This window comes from Lepisosteus oculatus, unplaced genomic scaffold, assembly GCF_040954835.1.
Source record: "Lepisosteus oculatus isolate fLepOcu1 unplaced genomic scaffold, fLepOcu1.hap2 HAP2_SCAFFOLD_131, whole genome shotgun sequence".
Classification (NCBI taxonomy): Eukaryota; Metazoa; Chordata; class Actinopteri; order Semionotiformes; family Lepisosteidae; genus Lepisosteus; species Lepisosteus oculatus.
Genome location: NW_027167680.1, coordinates 165,828 through 174,986, shown reverse-complemented (window position 1 = coordinate 174,986; position 9,159 = coordinate 165,828). Strand labels below are relative to the sequence as shown.

Genomic DNA, 9,159 nt, shown 5'->3' with positions numbered 1-9,159 from the left:
GTATGGCGTAAAAGGTTTCTTAAACGGAGAGCGAACTTGAAAAAAGTTGCCGCCGCCGCCTTGCACTCCTTGTTCGATTGTAGCAAGAAGCCAACAGCTGGCTTACTTACTGTAATCGTGGCCGAGTGGTTAAGGCAACACACTTGAAATCTGTTTGGATCTCCCTACGCAGGTTCAAATCCTTTGCATTTGCTCTCGTGCGTGCATGAAAAAGGACCAGCGCTGTTTTGTTTTCGCTGGGACCTTTAACACTCTAAATCGCCTATACCCGCAGCCTGTGAAATCGATTCTTCAGCACCCACGAGTGACGCTTTGCAGCTGGACGCAGATAACGATGCTTTTCTGCAACGAGCTTTCCAGCTGAATTTTCTCGGCAGCTCCGTACTGAACCTGTTCTCCATTGCAACATAGCGGAGGCTCGTCACGTCTATAGCAAGGCTGTGTAGGACCGCATACGCCACAGTGACTTGTACACAGACCACATGAAAGGCAAGCAAAATACACTTTTAAAATTCCAAAGACTCACAAGGTCAGAGGAACAGCGATGACCTGAACAGATCTGTTACAGAAGTCTAGGTTGACCTTTTTAGAGCTGTAATTGCATTTTTGTTTAATAGAAGATCAAATCTACTCGCATGTACCAGCACCTTACAGTTTATTGATGTTTATTCTATTTAAGTAATAAGATTGCTAACGATGTTGGACTTTAGCCGGTGTTTTTTAGAACAAATTGCTTACTCTTCTGTAAGGAATACGCAGTACGTGCCTTTGTTAGTCATTGCTCACCATACCTGTAACTTTCTTATCTAACTCACTTCCTCAAATGGTGAAGGTCCACAAACATAAATGAAAAAAACCCAAATCCAAGTGTCTGTAAAAGCGCGGTGCTCCGCTGGCGCTGTTCCCTAGTGGCTTAAAGTGCCTGCCTAGTAAGCAGGCGATCCCTGGTCTGAATACCAGCGGTGCCTCTCTCCGTGTCTTGTTGTGCCGAATGTCTCATTTCAGACAAACATGTACAGCTTGGTTCAGTTTAATGCAAGAATTCATTTCCTTTCTGGAATAACTTGTTTTTGAAGAAATCCATACAGCTTGTGAAAGATGAAATCCATTTCTTGGTTGTCAGTGGAAAAAGATTGCCGGCTGCAAGAAGCGCAAGTGATTGTTTTCTTTGACCATAAACCTGCAAATGTAGGGCGCACAAAAGACTGTCAGACTCTGTGGTGCTGAAAAGTTGGTGGTTCAAGCCCCTCCAGTATGCGTGTCTCAGTTTTTCCAATGTAAACATCATCACCATCGCTAAAGAAGATGGCACAGAAGACTCCACAGCCAAAACGTTGTGCTTCTTTTCTTCTCTTTTCAGCATGGAGTAAACCTTTGCTTTATCCTTTGCAGCCTACGCATGCTGACACAGCTACCTTTCTCTTAACGCGCCTCAATCATTATTCACCAAAACCATCAGCAGAATGTGTCGCCTTTGTGGTGATGTCACTCCTCTGCTTCACAAATGTCCTTAGTGACGGGCCATTTCTTTCTGCCATTTTTCCGGAGCAGTTATTGATTGCTCCATCATTTCCCTCTTACTTTCCATCACTAGATTGAAAAGAAAAACAGAAACAGGCTGACAGGACGACAATCAAATTGCAAAAACTCATCAAAGCACTCGATAGAGTATTTGAATCCACAAGTAGCTACGAGCAACTTTGTCCTGGCTTGCATGAAAGTCGGAAAATGTCAAAAAGAAAAAGATGGTGGCTTTTTCATATTCGTTCTTTTATTTTTAGTTCGTTGCTGCTTCTGTCCATTGTCCTCCTGCCTGGCTCTTGACCTGTGACTGTTTGAACGCACACAGTAGACTTTCATGCAGGGGATTTGTCCTGAGCCTCTGTGAAAGACCCACCCACCCCCATAAATAACTGCTCTAGAAACACATGAATGCAAAACTAAACCACAGCTTAAAGAGGAGCTTGTCATGACCGCCAGGCAGTTAAGACCAACTCTTAAGCAATCTAAACAGCACCAGCAGCGGGTGATTATTAACAAACGCCGCCGCACGAGTTAACCCACCTGCACACACTCCACCGTGCGGTACGCAGTGCTATTTTTACCATCTTTACCTGCTTCCCGCTGGTATTGAGTCTACTCCTTGAGAGCTCTACCTGGCGTTTTTTCCATTACCTCGTTTATTCTGGATATTGGACTCCCCTTCTGCCTTTTTGACTTTGGACCTCGCCTCTCACCTCGGACTGTTTGCCACCAGTGTTCTCCCTGGATTACGACTTACCTTACGCCTCTTGACCACGAAACAAAGCAAAGCAGAGCAAAACAAAACGAACAAACGAAAACCCTCACGTCCCGCACTTGCATATAACGCCGTTATGTGCCCAAGCGGTATTGTACGTCATCCTAGCACTGCACCCCGGGGCGTACGGTATATGGGAACGAGCACACGCCACGAATCGTCTCGAATCACTCCCTACAGCTGTAAGGCGCCTTGAAGCGTGCACCCCCAACTTTCTTCTTTGCCCATCTGTGAAAGGTAAACTCTTGAGCAAACTCTGAACCAGCTCTAAGGAAACTAACCCGATTAGACGTTACTTTGACTCATCTTTTTACGCTCAGTGCTGGATTGCTCAAACTCCAGCTAGGGTTAGGGTTAGCATTCCCACGCTACTTAGACACTTTGTTTACGCTCAGTGCTGGATTATGGGAACTTCAGGACGAGTGGGTATTTTCTCCTATCTGTCAATTCTGTTTTGTTTTGGAGACTCTTGGCTGCCTATGTTGTACAGTGCAGCCTGAAGGAAACATTTTCCAAAACTGTGTCGGCTCAAAAGTTGTAAGAAAACCTCTCCATCTGCTTTAACTCTCTTAATTTTTGTCATTTAATGTGACATTCGGTGTATAACTGGAGCCTCACATATGCAAATGGTGAGGCTCCAGTTCGACACCCAGTTCGACACCACTTTACAGTATATGACAAAAGCATGGCAGACTGTGCCGGACCAGCAGATAACTTCCGCTTATTTTTACCATATTAAACATTTGAAATCCTCCCACTTGCATTTGTGACACTTGATTTTGGCTCCACCTAAGACACTCTTAAATCTTCAAACACTTTTCTCTTCTCCCGCAACACTCTTGTCTGTCGGCACTATGTGGCAGCGTTGCATGACAACCCCTCTCACCACGGAAAAGAACCTAACAGCTTTGGTAAGAGAGGAGAAAAGGACCTGGCCCGTACGGGGCTCGAACCCGTGACCTTGGTGTTATTAGCACCACGCTCTAACCAACTGAGCTAACCAGCCTCACGACAGTGCTCCTCTCTGTGCTGCAAAAAATCGAACTCAGGGAATTTCTTTTGTCCTCCTTTGAATAGAAAGCCGTGTAATTCAGTGTACGGGATTTCTCGTGCAGTTTCATGGTTCTTGTAACCCAAATCCTACACTGGCCTGAAGTCCCCCCCTATTTCACAGAATTTTTCAGCTGATTTAAAATGTACCTATAGGAGAAGCATTTTTGAAGACCATCAATTACCAAGAGCTTTTGTCAAAGGTTTTGGTGGTCATTTTGAATGACCACAGAGCGCTGTGACCTCGGTTTTACATCTCATCCAAAAGACAGCGCCCTTTAACAACACAGCGTCTCCGTCACTATGCTGGGGCATTGGGACCCGCACAGATCTCAAGGTAAGCGCCCCCCCGCCAGCACCATTAACACCGCTTCCAGCTGGAAGCTTTGTTTTTCCCTGTAGCTCACCCTCATCTGGGTACTGACCTGGCTCACACCTGCTTAGCTTCAGTGGGTTTTCAGTTGCGAGTTGCAATGGGATGCAAGTTATGGAGCTGCTCACTGCAAACGCCACTGCATTGGCCGGGAATCGCACCCGAGTCTCCCGCGTGGCAGGTGAGAATTCTACCACTGAACCACCAATGCTCAGTGCCTGGGCCTTCAAAAAAGACGCTTTTCTGGTGCTCTGTGCAAAAAGCGTCGACATCTGCTTCCAGCTGCAAAATGCCATTCGCAGACGCTGAAGAATTTATTTCCAAGGCAGCGGGTACAAGCGATTTGGCGTTTTAAAACCACCAGGAACAGCAAAGAGGCGCGCTTCTTTGCTTGCGCCAGAACACACCGACAGGAGGTGGACAACATAGTCGGCAGGATTCGAACCTGCGCGGGGAGACCCCAATGGATTTCTAGTCCATCACCTTAACCACTCGGCCACAACTACAGCAAGCCCTGTCGCCGCTGCGTTCTTGCTACAATCTTACCTGGATCGCGAGGCGCCGGCGGAAGCCTATTTCAAAGTCGTTCTCCGTTTCAAAAAAACATTTCCAAAATACAAGCCTTGCAGACAGACACGCCTCAGAGGACGTAAGGGTGGCTTCATGTCGGAATGATAGTCTCCCCGGACATGAAAATGCCACTTTGTTACACACAAAAAAAGAATCAACAACAGAGAAATGCCCACAAGCATTTGAAAAGCCGCACCACGCCGCACATGAAATAGCTCTTACATTAGTGGTAGACGCAGGAATAGCCTTTTTATTTACGCTCTTATCAAACTGTCAAAGGTTTGCTTTGCGAACGCTGCAGGACATCGCACAATCTCTTTTGAACAGGGACAAACCATTTCTTATGGGGCGCAGTAAGTACAGGCGTTTAAAAAGCTCCACTCATGCCGACAATGCAGCATGAAGAAGCGCAACCTAACGTTTGACAGACAAAAGCCGGGCGCCGCTACGAGCAATATGAAATCAAACTGACAGCACCCGGCGTTTCAAGCTGACTCAAAAGTGATCTCGACAGACGCTGTTCTCTGAATAACGCTGAAAGAGCTAAAGAGCGTTTCTGTTGAGACGTAACAAGCTCGTTTCTTTCTACCATGATGTCACCATGACAATATCTGTCTTTACACACCTTGCTCAGTCTCTGACGAGACTGTCAAAAATTGCTTTCGCCGATTGTATTGCAAACCGGCGGAAGCGGGGTATTGGGAAAAGTTTTCAACTAGCAATAATCGAGCCTCGGCTAAACCTCACAGACTATGATACTGCCACTGCGCAAAGCTGACGGTTGCCAGGCAACCGCGGGGATCCTATGGAAATCGTTATCAATGTTTGATTGATAACTGTATGTAATAATATGATGCTAAAATGTTATTTTCACATATATTAATGTAATAAATGATTGCTTATGCTTTATAAACAAATCTAATTAAAATAAAAGCTTAAGTTTTGTATTTATCTTGTACCATAGAACATGATTTGCTTTGTATTTCAAGCCCACAAAGTGTCCAAATGACGCACTACATGATATAAGGAAGATTATCACATGCATATCGGTATTATCTTTCTTATGAAAATGCATTCCTTTCATTACCTTTTACTTTTTAAAATGAACTCAAATTGAGTATAATGTAATAATTTAAGTAGAATAGATTCTAATAATATAATGATCCAGTGTGTTGCACTACTTCACTGCTTCACTGCTCTATGCCATCTGGAAATAAATCCTCAGACTGCTTACTGCCCTGGGCATGTACCAATAAATTAAAGGAGCACATCTGTTTATCACTGCGTTGAAGCAGGAGACACACAGTCTCTGCAAACACATCCTAGATACAGTGTTCCAGCACCTTTGACCTCATCCAGAACGTATCATTTCTTGAAAGGAATTGCTGTCCGAATGCACATCTGAATCCCAAACAGAATCTCTAGTAAAATACGATCATTTGTGAAACAGGTAAATGTCTCAGGGGCCCATTCCTCATTCTCAAGACACATGTATGCAGTACGTACATCATGCATTGAGCAATAGGGATTAAAGACACCACAGGTAAGGTTAGAAGACATTCTGACTATATTCTAAAATATTGGACTCATATTCTTATGATGGCAGACATGATGCTGTGTTTAAAACCGGGGTTAATGGACATTATATGACTGTCAATTCTGTTTTGTTTTGGAGACTCTTGGCTGCCTATGTGGTACAGTACAGCGTGAAGAAAACATTTTCCAAAACTGTGTCAGCTCAAAAGTTGTAAGAAAATCTTTCCAGCTGCTTTAACTCTCTTCATTTTTGTCATTTAATTGTCTGTCGGCACTATGTAGCAGCGTTGCATGACAACCCATCTCACCACGGAAAGGAACCTAACAGCTTTTGTAAGAGAGGAGAAAAGGACCTGGCCCGTACGGGACTCGAACCCACAACCTTGGTGTTATTAGCTCTAACCAACTGAGCTAACCAGCCTCACGACAGCAATCCTCTCTGTGCTGCAAAAAATCGAACTCAGGGAATTTCTTTTGCCCTCCTTTGAATTGAAAGCCGTGTAGTTCAGTGTACAGGCTTTCTCGTGCAGTTTTATAGTTCTTGTAACCCAAATCCTACACTGGCGTGAAGTGACCCCCCATTTCACAGCATTTTTCAGCTGATTTAAAATGTACCTAAAGGAGAAGCATTATTGAAGACCATCAATTACCAAGAGCTTTTGTCAAAGGTTTTGGTGGTCATTTTTAATGACCACAGAGCGCTGTGACCTCAGTTTTACATCTCATCCAAGAGACAGCGCCCTTTTACAACACAGCGTCTCCGTCACTATGCTGGGGCATTGGGACCCGCACAGACCTCAGGGTGAGCGCCCCCCCGCCGGCACCATTAACACCGCTTCCAGCTGGAAACTTTGTTTTTCCCTGTAGCTCACCCTCATCCGGGTACTGACCTGGCTCACCTGCTTAGCTTCAGTGGGTTTTCAGTTGCGAGTTGCAAGGGGATGCAAGTGATGGAGCCGCTCGCTGCAAAAGCCACTGCTTTGGCTGGGAATCGAACCAGAGCCTCCCGCGTGAGAAGCGAGAGTTCTACCACTGAACCAACAATGCTCAGTGCCCAGGCCTTCAAAAAAGACGCTTTTTTGGTACTCTGTTAAAAAAGCGTCGACATTACCTCTTTCAAAAGGCTTCACTTTCCTAGTCACATTCCAAGGCTCATTGAACCCGGGCTGTTTCCTCCAGCGGTATAGTATTGCAGTTAGACAGCACGATGCCTGCAAGACTATGTCACGCACTGACGAGACTGTCAAAAATTGCTTTCGACGATTGTATTGCAAACCGGCGGAAGCGGGGTATTGGGAAAAGTTTTCAACTAGCAATAATTGCGCCTCGGCTAAACCTCACAGGCTACGATACTGCCACTGCGCAAAGCTGACGGTTGCCAGGCAACCGTGGGGATCCTATGGAAATCGTTATCGATCGTCTCATGGCATGTCGTTGCGGTAACGCTTCATATTTGTCGTCGTCTTCTTCTTCTTCTAGTATTCAGAAACTAGAATCATCTTTGTCATACACTTGGGTATGTGCCAGCCCACATCACATCATCATACAACCCCACATTCTTTACACATTTGTTCTAACCACTATTAAACATCTATTAAAGGCCTCAACCTGAATTCTCCCCTTTCCCCAATAGAGGTTTCACAGGGGTCTCAGACTCCCGCTCTCCCAGTGCAGCTCGTCTGGCATCTGCATCTGCATGGTTGTTACCTTGAGTTACTGGAATTCTTTATTTATTGTGTTATTTACACCTTACTCAAGCTGCTTCTGTCGGCAGCTGTAAAACTACAAATCAGTTCAGAGACAAGCCTAGTATTCTTAACTGGAGTCCCTGCCGTTGTGAGAGAATCCTATTTCTCCATAGCCATCCAGAATTGTGGCCTACATGCAACAAATACATACATTATATACATATACAGTAACCCTTTGTCCACACTTACATACAAAGGAATGGTTGATCCATCTGAGGAAACCCCAGTCTCAGCACCTGTAAGAGAGCTTGTTTCAAATTATTATAGGCGGCTTTTGTTGCGGGAACCAAGGCAATCTTGTCCTTGTACTGCACTCCCCCCTTAAGCAGATCTGTTAAGAGTTGTGCTCACCCTGTAAAAACATTGCACCCAAGCCCTGTTAAAATTTCACAATGCTAGACACAAAAGGGCCTTATCATAACTGCTTCTATTAGACACTCTAAAGCTGAAGCAACTCAGACTTGTGGGTTTCCTCGTCAGGGGAAGCACTCAGAATACTATCAACATACTGAGTGATCACAGTCAGTTGAAGCCACGTGATACCCTGTTCTGGATAGTCATTCTTTGTAATGCATAATATTCCAACCCAATAGATCTGGGATAAAACCACCCATTAAAATCTGGTACTCGGCAAGTAAAACTTGCTGCCCCAATACTCCTGTGGCCTCCTGCCGTCTCCCCATATACATTACTCTATAGCACACTGTTGAACAGAGGAGTGAAACAAGCATGACAGTAGTGCTCCAGTATCCCATAACAGAGAAACCAACACTCCATTAACAGTACATTTTTATCCACTGGACTGGGACAGACTTAGGGAGGGTACAAGGGATTTACAGGATCTAATCGTTAGGTAAACAGATCTTCTCACAAGACGTTATTCTCCCCAGTCTCGATTCTAAACCTACAGCGTTTCAGCATGTCTGAGACATTCGAATAAACCCAAATTGTTTCCTCTATTGCAACTAATTGTATAAAAATACAAACACTGTTTATCTAACTACTTTTACGTCCACCTGTACTGTACTTATACTTTCAGACGCTCTTATATTTTCCAATCTCCTTAAGTTGATTTTCGTCAAGTCTCTTTAGTTACGTCTCTAGCCAGTCCCGCTGGCTAAACACACTTACACCGTCATTTAGCTGCAAAAAGGCATTCGCGGATGCTGAAGAATTTATTTCCAAGGCAGCGGGTACAAGCGATTTGGCGTTTTAAAACCACCAGGAACAGCAAAGAGGCACGCTTCTTTCCTTGCGCCGGAACACAAGGACTGGAGGCGGACAACCTAGTCGGCAGGATTCGAACTTGCGCGGGGAGACCCCAATGGATTTCCAATCCATCGCTTTAATCACTCGGCCACGACTACAGCAAGCCCCACCGCCGCTGCGTTCTTGCTACAATCTTACCTGGATCGCGAGGCGCCGGCGGAAGCCTATTTCAAAGTCATTCTCCGTTTAAAAAAAACATTTCCAAAATACAAGCCTTGCAGACAGACACGCCTCAGAGGACTTAAGGGTGGCTTCATGTCGGAATGATAAAGTCTCCCCGTCCGGACATGAAAATGCCACTTTGTTACACACAA

General features: G+C 45.0%; 4 non-coding genes across 4 annotated transcripts; all 4 read right to left on the bottom strand.

Annotated features, from left to right (window-relative positions):
* Positions 1–3,231: 3,231 nt before the first annotated feature.
* trnai-aau (transfer RNA isoleucine (anticodon AAU)) lies at positions 3,232–3,305 on the bottom strand. The gene has a single exon. It is a non-coding gene; the product is annotated as a tRNA-Ile (tRNA).
* A 1,621-nt stretch (positions 3,306–4,926) lies between these two features.
* LOC138226295 (U4 spliceosomal RNA) lies at positions 4,927–5,068 on the bottom strand. The gene has a single exon (XR_011184480.1). It is a non-coding gene; the product is annotated as a U4 spliceosomal RNA (small nuclear RNA).
* Positions 5,069–7,056: 1,988 nt separating this feature from the next.
* On the bottom strand, positions 7,057–7,198 carry LOC138226298 (U4 spliceosomal RNA). Its single transcript, XR_011184483.1, has one exon. It is a non-coding gene; the product is annotated as a U4 spliceosomal RNA (small nuclear RNA).
* Positions 7,199–8,861: 1,663 nt separating this feature from the next.
* Positions 8,862–8,943, bottom strand: trnas-gga (transfer RNA serine (anticodon GGA)). Its single transcript has one exon. It is a non-coding gene; the product is annotated as a tRNA-Ser (tRNA).
* Positions 8,944–9,159: the final 216 nt, after the last annotated feature.